General features: G+C 39.1%; 1 protein-coding gene across 3 annotated transcripts in view; it reads left to right on the top strand.

Moving 5' to 3' along the window:
• LOC150087009 (leucine-rich repeat-containing protein 40-like) overlaps window positions 1-18,661 on the top strand; it is a 500,077-nt gene that overhangs the window by 182,313 nt on the left and 299,103 nt on the right. The window lies entirely within an intron of this gene.

Here is an 18,661-nt window from a genome sequence, read left to right on the forward strand (position 1 = left end):
TTTCTGAAGGTGAACAGCATTTACCCTGAAATTCATTTCAAACTTGTATGCTGGATGAAGTGCATATGGAAAGAGCTAAAAGAATTTAACAGTGAATGATAATTGCATGTCTTGTGGGGGAAATATGCTGTTGCTCAGTAATTAAACACTGAGAAGTTTAAATTTGGCAGTGTGCAGAAATGGAAGTTCAGAGGTGATGCTGAACCCAAGAAAGATTGACTTACAATATTGTACTAGTATTTTAAGTAACCAGCCATCCCAAGTCAACATGCTTTGAGATGGTTAGTTTTTCATCTTGCCATCAGACCCTAGAGAATCTGTGCTTGGTGTTGTGAACAGCCCAAAAAACCTTTAGTTTCATGAAAGTACATGGCATTCAGCTCTCCTATGTGACATTAAGAGCTAAATGCCATGAATTTTCATGAAGGGGCTGTAGCTCACAAACCTTCAATAACAAATGCACATCATCAGTTGATATGGTGCAAGGTTCACCAAACATGGACTGTGATCCCAATCCTATGGAGTGACCAGTCACATTGTGTGCTCCTCCAATCTGATGGACATGTTTAGTATATAATAACAAATGCACATCATCAGTTGATATGGTGCAAGGTTCACCAAACATGGACTGTGATCCCAATCCTATGGAGTGACCAGTCACATTGTGTGCTCCTCCAATCTGATGGACATGTTTAGGTATGGAGGATTTTGGGAGAATGCTTTCTATCTGAGTGTATTGTCCCAACTGTGAAGTTGAAAGGAGGTGGTGTCATTGTTTGGGGTGTTTCTTGTGGCATGGACTTGATCCACATTCTAAATTGATGTTTCAGAAATTTTTGTGGGCTTTACGTTGTGTGAATTTTATGGAAGTAACCCTTAGACCTTCCAGTACATTGGGGTTATATCATAAAGCAAGGATTGTGAATGCATGGTTTGAAGAGAATAACATTGGACCATTGCAGAAGCCAGGATAGTATTGTGACCTCAACCCAATTGAACATTGTTTGGTATTTTGTTTGTTTTGTTATTTGGTTTTTAGGAGCATTAGCAACTAAGGCCATATTGCTCCAGGGTATGTGGTGGTCATTCCCTGACCTTTCCGCATCCTCCGTATTTGGTGGTGATAGGCTCGAACCCCGGTCTAATCAAGAAGCGTGTGCTACGCACTGCTGCTCCTTCCCACCTGGCTACGGAGGCACCTTTGTTTGGTATGAATTGAAATGCAGAATTAGGGCATATCCAAGATGGCCCCATTTTTTTAGTGGAACATAATACTGCCTGCTTTTCCATCAGGAATTAGTAATAAGTTTTCCTCAACATGCTATTAATTTCAATAAATATGTTTTGTTCATAAATTCAAGTGCCTCGTGATTTTTAGTAGGGAATATGTTTATTGATGTGGGCCTGTAAGCTGCTCTTGAAGCACAAGTGCCATAGCTAGCATAAAAATTGCAGCAATCATGATGTTGTGCTTATTAATAACAGGGTTATTGTTGTTAATGTTATTATTATGAATACATTGACATCATTAAGAAAAAAAGGAAAAGTTTAAGGTTGAGTGAAAAGGAGCTCATTGAGTTGAAGTGAAAGGTGGTTTTTCCATCTTTAACTTCAACTTGAATGAGTTGTAATTCCAGACTGGAATTGCAACTCATTAATCAGGTCTTCCTGATCAAATCTCTTCAAGCACATCAAGTTTTGGACAACAGTTTGGAGTTTCTGTTGTTGGAGCGCCTAGTGAAAGTGGATTAACTGAGTTTGGCACAGGTGTTAGTACTTCGGTAGCTCCTTTTGTACTGAAGGATTATCAAGTCCTCCAACTGGTCTGGCACCTAATCAAATTGAAATACAAAATGGTGGGGTTAATGTTTCCCAGTTTCCAGCGTGGGGTGTTCAAAGCAATATTTTAGCAAATGCAGTATGGCCTATCGGTCAGCAAAGTCAAATTTCTACATTTCCCTCTAATAAAATATCATCTAACATGACTCAGTTTGGTGCGGGACAGGGAGAATGATGACAGATTCCCATGTTCCCATTAAGCTGCACCAGTTTGAGGATAAATCAATAAATCTCTAACCTTCTAATGATAATCCCAATGTAGAAAGTCCTTTAGCTACTTAAATTAGTATTTTTTCCCAAGGTGTCCAAAAATGGTCACTTTTTAGTTTACTCTCCAAAACCTGTGTATTAAGAATTTGCAGATAAAGGAACCACTAGGTGGCAGTGATCACAGTGTGCTGAAGTGGGATTTACTCAAAGAGGTAATTACTGTCAGGGGTAAAGGAAAGGGTTTTTGCTTCCGTAAAGGGGAGTACAGTGGTCTCAGACAGTTTTTAAATTCTGTACAGTGGGATCAACTGACGATGTTACAAACAGTAAATTCTAAGTGGGAAGCATTCAAGGAATTAATCGTGGAAGCTACTAGACTTTTCATACCGATTAAGAAATATTGTTCAAGGTTTAGGCCTAAATGGTTATCAAATGAACTAATGAGACTCGTAATGGAGAAGAAAAATGCATGGGATGCATATAAATTATCAGGCGACGCAGAAGCCTGTGGCAGATATAAGCTAGTCTGTAATCAGGTCACAAAGGAGGTTCGGCAGGCGAAGGCGGATTACGAGAAATCTTTGGCAAAAGATGCTAAGAAAAACAGCAAGGATTTCTTTACTTATATAAACTCTAAAAGGAAGGGGATGAATATGATTGGTCCACTTGACATCAATAGTTCGACTGTTGATGATCCTGCTCAGATAGCAAACAAACTGAATGAGTATTTTGCATCTACATTCACACGTGAGGAATTATTACAGTTTGAAAATGGCAGAAGGTTATCAAATTGTAGCAGTGTGCTTAATGATTTTGTAATAACTGAGAGCAAAGTGGAGGAGAAATTGTTGAAGTTAAACATAGGAAAGGCACCTGGGGTGGATGGGATCTATCCAGTTATATTAAAGGAGGCGGCAAAGCAACTAAGCAAACCCTTAGCCATAATTATGAGAGCATCCTTGAACTCAGGGGAGGTTCCCACTGACTGGAGATGTGCAAATGTATCCCCAATTCACAAAGGTGGATCGAAGGGTGACACAAGTAATTACAGACCAGTTAGTTTAACTTCTGTTCCGGGTAAAATAATGGAGTCACTGGTTAAAGATGCATTGCAGGATCATCTAGACAAGACTGCAGCAATAATTCAGACACAGCATGGGTTTGTTAAGGGAAAGTCTTGTCTGACAAATTTGATTGGTTATTATGATGTTGCCACAAAGGAACTGGATGCAAAAAATAATTTTGATATCATATATTTGGATTTCAGGAAAGCTTTTGACACTGTTGCGCATGGAAGACTACTGTACAAATTGGAGCAGAATGGTATTAAGGGTAAGTTGCTACAATGGATAAAAGGATGGTTAAGTGGGAGAAGACAGAGGGTGGTAATCAGTGGGTGCTGCTCTTCGTGGACTAATGTTATTAGTGGAGTCCCACAGGGTTCGGTGCTGGGTCCACTGTTGTTTTGTATATTTATCAATGACATTGATGAAGGTATATCAGGCTTAATGTCGAAGTTTGCAGATGATACAAAGGTTGGCAGGATTGTTAATGACATCAATGGCAGTGTGCTACTGCAACATGATCTAGATAATTTGGGCAGATGGGCTAAGAAGTGGCAACTGAAGTTTAACCTTGATAAATGCAAAGTACTGCATATGGGTAGAAGTAACCCCCGAGAAACATACCAACTGTGTGGTACTACACTTAAGGTGGTAGAAAATGAAAAAGACCTGGGAGTAATTGTGCAGTCAGATATGAAGTTTTCGGAGCAATGCAGACAGGCTGCCAGGGCAGGTCATGGGGTTTTGTCAATGATATATAGGAATTTTGCTAGCAGGGAAAAGGAGGTGATTGTCCCTCTGTATAAGGCAATGGTCAGGCCAAGCCTTGAGTACTGCGTACAGGTCTGGAGGCCTCATTTTAGGAAGGATGTAGATTTGCTTGAGCGTGTTCAGAGAAGAGCAACACGATTGGTGAGGGGAATGAAGGGATCCTCTTACCAAGAGAGGCTTAAGTTCTGCAAATTGCAATGGCTGGAGACTAGGCACCTGCTCGGTGATCTGATTGAGGTCTATAAGGCCTTGAATGGGTTGAGCATGCTGAATTCTGATGGGATCCTTCCACTTGTTCAGATTACAAACCTATGGGGACATAAGTTCAAATTAAGAAAGGACAGATGTAGAATAGATGTGCGTAAATTTGCCTTTAGCCAGCGGGTGGTTAATTGCTGGAACAAACTTCCATCGGTCGTTGTGCAAGTTGATAGGTTAAATAAATTTAAGGAGGAACTGGACAGGCATTTGGAGGGAATGGTGTGATTTTTTTTTTTTTTTTTTGGCTGATGCTGCATAAGCTCATACACTTGCTTTCTTGCATCACGTGCCACTACTACTACTACTGTTCACTGTCTAATTGAAATCAAATTTGCTGTGTACATTGAAGGGGGGCTTGAGCACTCCGATGTTAGTGGCTTTTATTTTTATCTTGAAACAAGATGGCCACCATTCAGTATAAGTTGTTCACAAGGATCATTACCAACAGATTAGAAAGAATACTTTTTGAGAATCAACCGAAAGAGCAAAGCTTGCTTTAGGACAGGATTCTCAAGAATGATCACATAATATTGCAGCTAATGGAGAAAGCAAATGAATATAAAACACCATTATGCCTGGCATTTATGGATTATGAAAAGGCATTTGACTCCATACAGCATATGGCAATGTTTCAGGAACCGGAAAGACAAGGCATAGACACCCGATACATTATGAATTTGAAGAAAATATATGAGAAAAATATTTTTTGCTGTGGTATATTACATTAATGACTAGCATCACAAATAGAAATATAAACAAAAGATATTTATTAATAGTTAAGGCAAAGCTAAGTAATATTTGACAGGTGCTCTCAAAATATTCCAAAATGAGCATTTGCAACCTTTATACAACAGTTTTGGTAAACACGACAATTATGGCTGAAATGTTATCAAAAGTCCTCAATTTGCTTTAGTTTATCATTTTAAATGCAAACCAAAAGTTCATCAGATGCAAACTAATATTTAGTTGAACTGCCTCTGGCCCTGATGACAGCAGCACACCATCGAGGCATTGACAGGATCAATTTCTAAAGATAATCATCTGATAGTTTGTGGTTCAAACACCAATTATGGCTTCCTGAAGTTCACAAAGGGGCTTTGGTTTCTTTCTGGCAACTGCAGATTCCACACGATGCCAACGGTTCTCTATAGGATTCAGGTCCAGGCTGTTTCCTGTCCAGCTAACAGCTGTAATGGACCATTCTTCCAACCATTTTGTTCACCTGTAACAAATGTAAACACATTACTCGAACCTCTAATGCAGAAATGGAGCTAAAGTAGCTACAGAAGTGCCTACTTACACTTTTGGCCTGATGACAAGGAGCAGAGTTGTCCTGAAAGATGCAGTTACTTGGCAGGTTGAAATTGTCTATAATGGTTGGCAGCAATTTGCCTTCCAATATAGTCAGGTATCCATTGGCATTTATGGAATCTTTTATGAACTGCAGGTGACCTACTCTGCGATACGAAATGCACCCCCATATCATTTGGCTGGTAGGGAATTTCACTGTAGATACCAATACAGTCTGGATGGTATTCTTCACCACATCTGCGGCGAATCGTTTGTCTCCCATCAGAGCCATGCAGGTTGAATTTCTTCTCATCTGAGAAAATAACTGACTTCCACTGCTCGGGGGTCCATTGGACACTCTTCTTACACCAAATTAATTGGGCCTTTTTCATTTTTTGTGTGAGGAGGGGCTTCTTCTTAGGATGATGGGCTACAAGTCCATTTTTGAAGAGGCATCTTCTGACTGTTACTGCACTTGCTACCACTCCTGTATGTTATTCCCATTCTCCTTTCAGCTCAGACGAAGAAGCTTTACTGTTTTTAAGGCATAAGTGCTTTAAAACGCGGTCCTGTTTTGGCATAGACTCATTTGCATCTGGTCCTTTTTTCCTATCAGCAGAACCAGTATTCTTGAGTTTGGAAAGAAATCTACTCACTGTCGACTGATTACAAGGCACTCTATAAGCAATATGATGGGAAGAACATCCTTCCTCACATAAAGCAACAATAGCACTCTTTCTTCGTGGCGTCAACTGCACGTAACTCGCCATCCTGACACAAGCAAGGAATGACTGCAACTCTTTCAGAGCGTGCTTATATAGCTGAAAGTAACAGCTGATGCAATATTATGTCATCACCTACGCGTGCCAGTCTTATCTGATGCAATCTGTAAGAAATATTGCCACATACTTAAGTTATTTGGAAGACAATTACAATTTTAAGGGGTGATGCACTTTCTTTGAACACCAGTGTATATTGATTTGTGCTTGTTTCGCATTGCCACAGATTGCTCAGTGGTGCTGATCTCTACTACATTGACTTGAAAACTGCTAGATGTTTAAGTTTTTGTTGGCATGTCTCTCAAGGAGTGTATTTGAGTGATATTATTCCATCATCTTCTAATGTATGGGTTATATGGACCGTGACTAATTGGACTTTATTCCCATTGCAGTCTTCAGTATGTGACTTTCGAACCCCACCTGGTTTGGTTTGGAGTTTTAGTTTGGGACTTATTGACTAGAGTTGTACTTTGAGCTATCATTGATATTAATAGAAAGTGACTGTTTACTGTCTAAAATAAAAACTGATATTGAGTGTAATTGTACTAGCAATTGCTTGTACTGATTGGTAAAAATTTTAACTAAGACCTTTTTAAAGATGTCAAGTCTACTGCTGCATTTGCAGTGATTGCTACGATAGCTATTTTAATGTTTTATTAAGACCATTATGAGATGTATCTGCACCACTGCAATAGCAAGGTGTGTGATCATAACCAGACACCTGTCTAATGAGGTGTCTTAGTTATTTAACTACCCGATATATATATTTTTTCAATGGTCAATGAAAGTTGTGTTGGTTTCCTCCAGTCGTCTCTTCTCATTACTAATTAAATTGTATGTACTTTCACATTTGACTATAGTCATCATGGTGCTTTTCCATAAGATCCTTAATTGTTTAGCTAATATTCTAAATGCTTTGACGTAAAAAAGAATTTTCTGTTGTATGTTGTTTGTTGTTTAACATAGTTTTATATCCATAACATAAGTTTTGTTATGAATACTAGGTTAACATACGGTTTTTTTGGCTGGGTTAGTTTGCTAGTTGTCTTCTTTCTTGTTACCTTTCTTTAAGCATCTAATTTTCATTTTTTGGGGAAATCAGTTTTCAGAAGTACCCTTGGGGGGTTTTCAGATAATCCTTGAAGCTCCAATAAGAGCCAGGTGTCCCCTGGCCGCTAAGTCGCCAGGTGCCGGAACTCAACATTCAACAGAACCACACACACACACATATGACTCACCCACACTATCACATACCGCCAACTTTGGCACATGCCTTACAGACGAAACTGCGTATAGGGAAAACCCTAGCCTGAAAAACAAAAATGCTTTGAATACTTTGCCCTGAAACTGAGAAAATGTTATTCGACTCCAATCAGTTATTGCCCAATTTCCCTAACTAGTTTAAAGATGCTGGAAAAGAAAATGGTACATGAGCATCTCACTTGAACTCTTGAATGCTTATACATAAAAATCTATATAGTTTTCAAAAAAAAAAAAATGTCTACATTACATTTGATGACTGAGAGGCAGAATAAATTCATTCATCAAAAACAAACATATAGTTATATGGTAATTTGGATTTAGAAAAGGCTCTTGCCACTATGAATTTTGATATCTGTTATGATCTTCACACATTAGGATTGTGATGCATGCTTCCTATACTTATCCAGAAATTCCTATAAGGTAAAACTTTTCAGATTCATTATTTAAATTCCTTCTCTTGAATGCTTATTACAGGAGGAGATCATTCCTCTGGGATTTTTATTCAGTGCTGTATTGTTTTTAATAAGAATCAATAACATCACAAAGGATATTCCAAACACAGTAGAAATTTATCATTTTATCATTGTGCTGATGACCTCATGATCCTATGTCAGGCAAAAATTTCTTAATGACTGTATATAAAGTGTGGAAACTTTGTCTTGCAAATTTGTTAGTCATTACTAGAAACTGAGCTGAACATGTCTTGAGACCTGATAGTGATTAAACAGATTTACTAAATAATTTTTATATCTAAACCAGACAAACTAAATTCTCTCTCTCTCTCTCTCTCTCTCTCTCTCTCTCTCTCTCTCTCTCTCTCTCTCTCTCTCTCTCTCTCTCAAGATGTATAAAAGTCTCTATCATCTGATAGACTTTTTTGGGTTTTCTTTTCAACATGGCTGAATTAGCTGGTCTTGAGCAAAGATTGATGGATGAAAATAATGCTTTTCATGCAGATGAATGAAAAGCTATCTGATAAATACACCGGGCAGTAAATGTTTTAGCAAATAAGCATATTAATGAAAATCTAAATCCACCTACAATGTAAAGATTAACTCCACAAAACCAACCAGTTATATGGACTGAAACCTAAATTGAACACTAAGCCACTGAAAAATTGAACTAATAGAAAAATTGAATTGAACTAATAGAAAAATTGAACTAATTGACAGGTGGAACAGGACCAGGGTATGTCTGCCAGGGGCAAAGGTTGATGACGTTGTAGGCGGATATCATCTTTTAAGGGCACAAAAGGTGATATAGTTGTACACGCTGGCACTAATGATATTAAGAGTAGGAGACCGGCAGAATTACTTAACAAGTACAGGTCACTGTTGAAAAAAAGCCGTGAATTAGTTGAATTTGAAAGTGTCTGCAATTGTGACGAGACACGATAGGAGGGAGTATATGAGGAGAGCCTTGTTGATCAATTCGGCCCTGCAAGGCTCAAGGGGTAGAATTTTTTTCAGCCTGGTCTATACTTGTTAACAGGAGAGACTGCTTCTACAGGGATGGGATACACTTAAATAGAAAGGGTGCAAGAATATTTGCTGATGCTATCGAGTCAGTGTTAGGTGGGTCGGAAAACTGCTAGATTGGGGGGGATACAAGGACTAATAGATTAACAGTAGCCACTGGCAGAGGTGAAAGTGATTCTTGCACTGCTTCTATTGGAATAAGCAGCAGCCTGGAAAACAAGATGCAGGATGTTTCAGAGACTGCTGAGAATCATTGCAGTACAAGTAAACACATGGGTTGTGTTAGGGTAGCTAAGAATAGGAACAGGTGCATGTATACTTGCGTGTACACCAATGCTAGGAGTTTGGTAAATAAATTTGATGAATTCGAGGTATTGCTCAAAGCATCAAAGGTGGATATTGTTGGGATATCAGAGACGTGGTGTCAAACAGATATAAGGAATGCGGAACTGGAATTTGGGGAGTACAACATCTACAGAAAGGATAGATAGGATAGGAAGGGAGGAGAGGTTATGCTATTAGTTAAGAAACACATAAAATCCAAGGAATTGAAGCCAGTTAACATCGCTGGACAGTGCAGTGTTGAGTCAGTTTGGTGTGACATAAGCATTGGGAGATCAAAATTGAGAAGAGGAGTGTACTGTAGGCCCAATGACTCTGATGAGTATAATAAGAAAATGTACAGGGAAATAGAGTGGGCCAGTAAATCAGAGAATCTTATAATGGGGGATTTTAATTTCCCAGATATTGTCTAGAATTTGTGGGTTGGTCACTCACACACTAGCAAGGCTTTTGTGGATTTATTGGATGATTGTTTTCTACATCAGCATGTTTGGGAGGCAACTAGAGGGAGTAATATACTTGATTTGATTATCAGTAGTGATTTTTCATGCATTAAGAATCTGCAGATAAAGGAACCACTAGGTGGCAGTGATCACAGTGTGCTGAAGTGGGATTTACTCAAAGAGGTAACTACCATCAGGGGTAAAGGGAAGGGAAGTAATTATAGACCTGTGAGTTTAACTTTTGTTCCAGGAAAATTAATGGAGGCACTGGTTAAAGAAGTGCTCAGGATCATCTAGACAAGACTTCAGTTATAGCTCGGACACAGCATGGTTTTGTTAAGGGGAAGTCTTGCCTGACCAATTCGATTGGATACTATGATGCAGTCACAAAAGAGCTGGATGCAGGGAATAACTTTGATATTATATACTTGGATCTTAGAAAGGCTTTTGATACTGTTGCACATGGAAGACTGCTGCACAAATTGGAGCAGTGTGGCATTGGAGGCAAATTGCTGCTATGGATAAAGGGGTGGTTGAGGGGGAGAAGACAGAGTGGTAATCAATGGACACTGCTCATTGTGGACTAATGTTATTAGTGGAGTCCCTCAGGGTTCAGCGTTGGGTCCATTATTGTTTTCTGTATGTAAAAATAATATTGATGATGGTATATCAAGCTTAATGTCCAAGTTTGCAGATGATACAAAGGTTGGCAGGGTTGTTATGGACACTACTGACACTATGCTGCTGCAACAGGATCTGGAAAGGTTGAGCAGATGGGCTGAGAGGTGGAAAATGAAATTTAACATTGACAAATGTAAAGTACTACATATGGGAAACAGCAACCCCAGAGCAACATATCAACTCTGTGGTACTACACTGACAGTGGTAGAGAATGAAAAGGACCTGGGGGTAATTGTGCAGGCAGATATGAAGTTCTCTGAGCAGTGCAGACGGGCTGCAAGAGTAGCTGATGGTGTCTTGTCAATGATGTAGGGGAATTTTTCTAGCAGGGATAAGGAGGTGATTATTCCCTTGTATAAGGCAATGGTCAGGCCACACCTTGAGTACTGTATACAGGTCTGGAGGCCTCATTTCAAGAAGGATGTAGAGCTGCTGGAACGAGTACAGAGAAGGGCAACAAGATTAGGGAATGGAACAAAGGGTTGCTCTTACGAAGAAAGGCTTAAGTTTTGCAAATTACAATGTGTCTGGAGACTAGGCACCGGCGAGGTGAAAGACAGATATAGGATAGATGTGTGGAAATTTGCCTTTAGCCAGTGGGTAGTTGGTTGGTGGAACAGACTTCCATCCCTTGTTGTGGAAGTTGATAGTCTAAATAAATTTAAGGCTCAGTTGGACAGGTATTTCGAACGAACGGAGGGGTGAAGTGGAAGTGTTTTTTTTTTTTTTTTTTTTTTTTTTTGGCTGTTGCTGCATAAGCTTGCTGTCTTGCATCATATGCCTCTATTAATGCTAATCTCACATTTCTACCGACTGAAATTTCATCCTAGTGAGGAAGAAAAGAAATATGGAGTAGCAGCTCGGAAGTGATAAGAACCTTTGTAAAGCTGAAAGTGATGATGATATTGATCTTTTTATATGTCACAAGAGCATTAGTTCAATGATGATATGGGATTTTAATATAGGGTACGGAAGATGAAAAGAAAAATCTCTGCTGACGAGGCTAGTACGGGGCCAGACGTGTTCAAAAGCCGCTAAGTGGATTTTTCTTATTTATTGATTTGAAATTATTGTTTTTCTAAAACTTTTGATTTAAATTTAGTAGTATAACATTGTTTTGTGATTTTCTGATTAATTTGGTGTATTTATTCTTTACTCGGCCTTGTAATTGCATAAAAGTATCAGTAAAGGTTTCCACGTGTTTCAACTCCGCTACCATTCGTAATTTCCCCGCCATTGTGATACGATAGTTATATACCGTACTACATAGCGTTAGTTGAACTTCGTTAGCAGTTAAATTGTATGTTTAAATAAATACATATAACGACTTAGATTACGAACGTAATATAAATTATATTTAACATAATTAATAACATAACATAATTAATTTTCCCGCCATTGTGATACGATAGTTATATACCGTACTAGATAGCGTTAGTTGAACTTCGTTAGCAGTTAAATTGTACGTTTAAATAAATACATATAACGACTTAGATTACGAACGTAATATAAATTATATTTAACATAATTAATAACATAACATAATTAATATTAATTAATAAATTAATAGAATCATGACTCAGACCAGAGCAGCAAAGCAAAAGGCTCAAGCTAATGGAAGTGCTGTGGCTCAGAGCAGAATTGAGGGGGGCAGTTGACCTCTGACTCACAGCCTTATAAAATGCACTGTTTGCTTGATGTTTGCAGAGCAATCGGGTACGGGACATGATACTGCCAAGGGGGATGTCTTTGTGTGTGCACGATGCAAGGAGTGTATCGATATCAGGCAACAGCTCGGCGTTCTTGTGGGCCTATATGAGAGCTTGAAGGACAGGGTGGATGCCCTCGAAGAAACTAAATTGAGGGGCCCATCAAGCTCTCAGCTGCCCACATCAACGCCAGAGCTTGCACTTGGGCATCGCGTGACACAGAGACAACCCCCAGGGCAGAATGCGCTGGTCCCGAAGGAACTAGTAGTTGTTGTCTCTATTGTCAGGGAAACGGGGAACATGCTTTGTAAAAAAGATAGGTGGAACAGGACCAGGGTATGTCTGCCAGGGGCAAAGGTTGAAGACGTTGTAGAGCGAATATCATCTTTTAAGGGCACAAAAGGTGATATAGTTGTACACGTTGGCACTAATAATATTAAGAGTAGGAGACCGGCAGAATTATTTAACAAGTACAGGTCACTGTTGAACAAAAGCCGAGAATTAGGGTTGAATTTGAAAGTGTCTGCAATTCTGCCCAGACACGATAGGAGGGAGTATATGATGAGAGCCTTGTCGATCAATTCGGCCCTGGAAAGATTGTGCAAGGCTCAAGGGGTAGAATTTTTTTCAGCCTGGACTGTACTTGTTAACAGGAGAGATTGCTTCTACAGGGATGGGATACACTTAAATAGAAATGGTGCAAGAATATTTGCTGATTCTATCGAGGCAGTGTTAGGTGGGTCGGAAAACTGCTAGCTTGGGGGGAGACAAAGACCAATAGATTGACAGTAGCCACTGGTAGAGGTGAAAGAGATTCTTGCACTGCTTCTATTAGAATGAGCAGAAGCCTGAAAAACAAGATGCATGGTATTTCAGAGACTGCTGGGAGCCATTGCGGTACAAGTAAACACATGGGTTGTGTTAGGGTAGCTAAGAATAGAAACAGGTGCAGGTATACTTGCGTGTACACCAATGCTAGGAGTTTAGTAAATAAATTTGATGAATTTGAGGTATTGCTCAAAACATCAAAGGCAGATATTGTTGGGATATCGGAGACGTGGTGTCACACAGATATAAGGGATGCAGAACTGCAATTTGGGGAGTACAACGTCTACAGAAAGGATAGACAGGATAGGAAGGGGGGAGGGGTTATGCTATTAGTTAAGAAACACATAAAAGCCAAGGAAGTGAAGCCAGTCGACATCGCTGGACAGCAGTGTTGAGTCAGTTTGGTGTGACATAAGCATTGGGAGATCAAAATTGAGAGTAGGAGTGTGCTATAGGCCTAATGACTCTGATGAGTATAATAAGAAACTGTACAGGGAAATAGAGTGGGCCAGTAAATCAGAAGAGTCTTATAATGGGGGATTTTAATTTCCCAGATATTGACTGGAATTTGGGGGCTGGTCACTCACACACTAGCAAGGCTTTTGTGGATTTATTGGATGATTGCTTTCTACACCAGCATGTTCGGGAGGCAACTAGAGGGAGTAATACTCTTGATTTGATTATCAGCAGTGATTCTTCATGCATTAAGAACCTGCAGATAAATGAACCACTAGGTGGCAGTGATCACAGTGTGCTGAAGTGGGATTTACTCAAAGAGGTAACTACCATTAGGGGTAAAGGGAAGGGTTATTGCTTCCGTAAAGGCGACTACGATGGACTGAGACAGTATTTAAATTCTATACAATGGGACCAACTGATGATGTTACCAACAGCAAATTCAAAATGGGAAGCATTCAAAGAACTTATCTTGGAAGCTACTAGGCTTTACATACCAACTAAGAAATATTGTTCAAGGTTTAGGCCAAAATGGATATCAGATGAACTAATGTGGCATATGGCAGAGAAGAAAAATGCATGGGATACTTACAAATTAACACATGACACAGAAGCCTATGACAGATACAAGTTGATATGCAACCAAGTTACAAAGGAGGTTAGGCAGGCGAAGGCAGATTACGAGAAATCTTTGGCAAGGGATGCAAAGAAAAACAGCAAAGAGTTCTTTACTTATGTAAACTCTAGAAGGAAGGGGATGAATCAGATTGGTCCACTTGATATTGATGGGTCAACTGTTGATGATCCTGCTCAGGTAGCTAACAAACTAAATGAATATTTTGCATCGACATTCACACATGAGGAGTTATTCAGCAAGGGGAATGCCAGAGGTGTATTCAACTCTAGCAGTAAGCTACAGAATCTTGAAATAACTGGGAGTAAAGTGGAGGAGAAACTGTTGAAGATAAACACAAGAAAGGCACCCGGGGTGGATGGGATCTATCCAGTTATATTAAAGGAGGCAGCAAAGGAAGTAAGCAAACCCTTAGCCATAATTATGAGAGCTTCCTTGGACTCAGGGGAGGTACCCATAGACTGGAAATGTGCAAATGTGACCCCAATTCACAAAGGAGGATCAAAGGCTGACACAAGTAATTATAGACCTGTGAGCTTAACTTCTGTTCCAGGAAAATTAATGGAGGCACTGGTTAAAGAAGCACTGCAGGATCATTTAGACAAGACTTCAGTTATAGCTCAGACACAGCATGGTTTTGTTAAGGGGAAGTCTTGCCTGACCAACTTGATTGGATACTATGATGCAGTCACAAAAGAACTGGATGCAGGGAATAACTTTGATATTATATACTTTGATCTTTGAAAGGCTTTTGATACTGTTGCACATGGAAGACTGCTACACAAATTGGAGCAGTGTGACATTGGAGGCAAATTGCTGCTATGGATAAAGGGGTGGTTGAGGGGGAGAAGACAGAGAGTGGTAATCAATGGACACTGCTCATCGTGGACTAATGTTATTAGTGGAGTCCCTCAGGGCTCAGTGTTGGGTCCATTATTGTTTTCTGTATTTATAAATGATATTGATGATGGTATATCAAGCTTAATGTCCAAGTTTGCAGATGATACAAAGGTTGGCAGGGTTGTCAAGGACACTACTGACACTATGCTGCTGCAACAGGATCTGGAAAGGTTGAGCAGATGGGCTGAGAGGTGGCAAATGAAGTTTAACATTGACAAATGTAAAGTACTACACATGGGAAACAGCAACCCCAGAGCAACGTATCAACTCTGTGGTACTACACTGACAGTGGTAGAGAATGAAAGGGACTTGGGGGTGGATGTGCAGGCAGATATGAAGTTCTCTGAGCAGTGCAGACGGGCTGCAAGAGTAGCTCATGGAGTATTGTCAATGATATACAGGAATTTTTCCAGCAGGGATAAGGATGTGATTATTCCATTGTATAAGGCAATGGTCAGGCCACACCTAGAGTACTGTATACAGGTCTGGAGGCCTCATTTCAAGAAGGATGTAGAGCTGCTGGAACGAGTACAGAGAAGTTATTATTACGAAGAAAGGCTTAAGTTTTGCAAATTACAGTGTCTGGAGACTAGGTACCAGCGAGGTGATCTGATAGAGGTGTATAAGGCTTTGAATGGCTTGAGCATGCTCAATGCCGATGGGATTCTTCCTCTTGCTCAGAATAATCACCTGAGAGGGCATAAATTCAAATTGAGGAAAGACAGATGTAGGATAGACGTGCGGAAATTTGCCTTTAGCCAGCGGGTGGTTGGTTGGTGGAACAGACTCCCATCCCTTGTGGTGGAGGTTGATAGCCTAAATAAGTTTAAGGCTCAGCTGGACAGGTATTTTGAACGAACAGAGGGGTGAAGTGGAAGTGGGTTTTTTTTTTTTTTTTTGGCTGATGCTGCATAAGCTTGCTTTCTTGCATCAAATGCCTCTACTAATGCTAATGCTAATAATGCTAAAAAAAGAATAGAGTTATCTTCTCTTTTACTTAGCTGAGATTCTTCAGGATAATCAGGAAGTTGGAAATTAGAAAAGAAAAAGTGAAAGGTTTCCACATGATCTTAGTCTGTGACCATTAATTGACTCTTTTATAGATTTTACTCTCATTGTTTCTGTACTTGGTTGACTGTTTTAAGAAAAGTGGTTTGGTTTAAATCTGATGAGTGTTCTGTTTCAAGGTAATGGTAAATAGGTTGAAGGACTTAGGAGGTTTTTCTAACATGGCATGAAAGGAAGTTCTATGGCTACTGGTATACAGAATGATGGAAAATGGTAGAATGATAAACTTTGGAATGGACACTGTTCAGTGCATGTGGAAATGGAAATTGGGGGGGGGGGGGGAAAGTTCCAAAAGTTACCACCGGGAATACAATTAGCAATGTGTGCAACTGGTAAAACATTATTTGGATTTGTATGAAAGACTAGATATGAAGCTTGAGATATACCATTTGTTCCGGTGTGGCATGGTCATCTGTTGCCTGCCTGAATCATGTCACAGGAATAGTTAGCAACATGCTTTGTGATGTTTTTCTTCATATCAGCCAGTGATTGGATGTCCTCGATATGCCTCATCCTTGAGATATTCCTATCACCAAAAGTGCCCTTGCAGGTGGCATAATGTTTATAATTGGCTATCAGAGCTGCAAACTGCGACCGAAACCACTGAACAGATTTTTTTCTGAACCGCGAACCGAGTCAACAAAAAATATGAAAAGCACTGCAACAGATTAGGAGCCGCTCTCAGGGGTAGGGAAAAAGTTTTTTCACTTTGACCAAGAAATGAATCACGAAGGGACCCTGTGGGCCACAGGGTTGCTGCTGAGCTATTTGAATAGAAGCTCTGCAGTGGGGTGTATGGGAAGGGATGCTCTCGATGCAGCAGAACACTTACACTGATCAAATCAGCGATAAGGAAGTGAAAGGACGTAGTACTGAGAATCACTCATTAGTGTTTTTCTTTGAAAAGATTAGCATGTTTCGTTTCTGAGGTTTTGTTCCGAGAGTTCATCATTCCTGTTTCTGCTCTAGCAGAATGCACTTCGGCTGTGATATTAGATTACGCTTAGACGTCTTGGAGGAAGGATTCACAAAAGAAGCATCTTCGGTAAGTGTATATGTATTATTTTATTGTAACCTTTACTTATTAATTAAATTATAATAACTCTTGGAAATTCTCATTTGTATCGGATGAATTTTTATTTTATTTCAGATATTTTTAGTATTGTAATGATGAGAAATTCATACACTGAATTGGGTTCAAGCCCATCACCACCAAATAGGGAAGATGCGGAAAGGTCAGGGAATGACCACCACATATTCCCTGAGCAATATGGCCTTAGTTGCTAATGCTCCTAAAAACCAAACAACGAACAAACATACACTGAATTACAGAGAATCTTCAGTATATCTAAACATGCTTAATATTAATATAGTTCTAATACCTGTGTGCATAAATGGAAATCTTTTCTGCAGTATTTTTACATATTATTACAGTAGAACATCGGTTATCCGGAAGTCAGTTTTTCTGGAACGTCAATTATCTGGAATAACTTGGAAGGCTGATATTTCTTCTTTTTTTTTTTAATTAATGGTAGTACAGTAAGCTCTGGTTATAGTGATCGTGTTTGCAAAGTGTATTTTGTTTATAATAAGCAAAAGGTCGAGTTTACTACCTATTTATAACAGATTGTACAAACTAAAAGCCCAATAAACCAAATACTGCAAATTGTTTTTATTGTTTTATTGTGGTGACCTCTAGAATTCTATGTGACCTTCAGAAATGTGCTGTAGAAAAATATCACAGAGACTACTGGGTTTTCTCAGAAACCATGAATGAATTTAAGATTTTTTTAGCTTCAGATTCGGTAAGAATAATATAGACCTGAAACTGTGCAATTTATTATATTTCTCATATTTTTACTGTAAAATGCGAACGAAAAGAAAATGCGTAGTTTTAACATTGCAACAAGAAAACGGAAATTATTAATAGAATTAGAAAAGGTGAAAATTTAGGAAATTTCTCCAAAGAGTTTAACGGTGGACTTCAACAATTTACGACATCAAGAAAAATTCCAATGCTATAACAGAATTTGTGTCGATTATGGATAGTGAAGGAGGAACTAGCAGGAAAAAATGTCGAAACCTGAAAATTCTGCTTTAGAGAGTGCACTCACTTTATTTTTTTGTTTTCTTCAGAGCGAAGTTTAGGTGAACCAGTGTCTAGCCCAATGTTGTGTGAAAAAGCATTGGATTTTAATCGAAAATTAATAGGTAATGAAGATTTTAAGGCAAGCACGGGTTGGCTGAAAAACTTTAAACTGAGACATGGTATACGTATTCAAGGTGAGAAACTTTCTGAAGATGAATTGGCAGTTGTGTCCTTTGAAAAGTAAGTTTGCTTCAGTTTTAGCAAATTATGAGAAAGAAAACATTTATAATGTTGATGAGATGGGTTTATTATGGAAAGCATTACTGAAAAAACCCTATCCATTAAAATAAAAATGCGTGCACCAGGTTTTAAGATGAGAAAAGAGCGAGTTACAATCGCTACGTGTGCAAATGCTACTGGGATGCACAGAATGTCCGTGCTCTTTATTGGTAAGTTGGAAAAACTGAGAGCATTAAAAAATCTTTCTAATTTTCCTGTTTTGTATAGAAATCATAAAAATGCCTCGATGGATGTTTGTTTTCTGAGATTGGTTTAT

Source organism: Mastigoproctus giganteus, chromosome 4 (assembly GCF_048544385.1).
Source record: "Mastigoproctus giganteus isolate SK-2022 chromosome 4, ASM4854438v1, whole genome shotgun sequence".
Lineage (NCBI taxonomy): Eukaryota > Metazoa > Arthropoda > Arachnida > Uropygi > Thelyphonidae > Mastigoproctus > Mastigoproctus giganteus.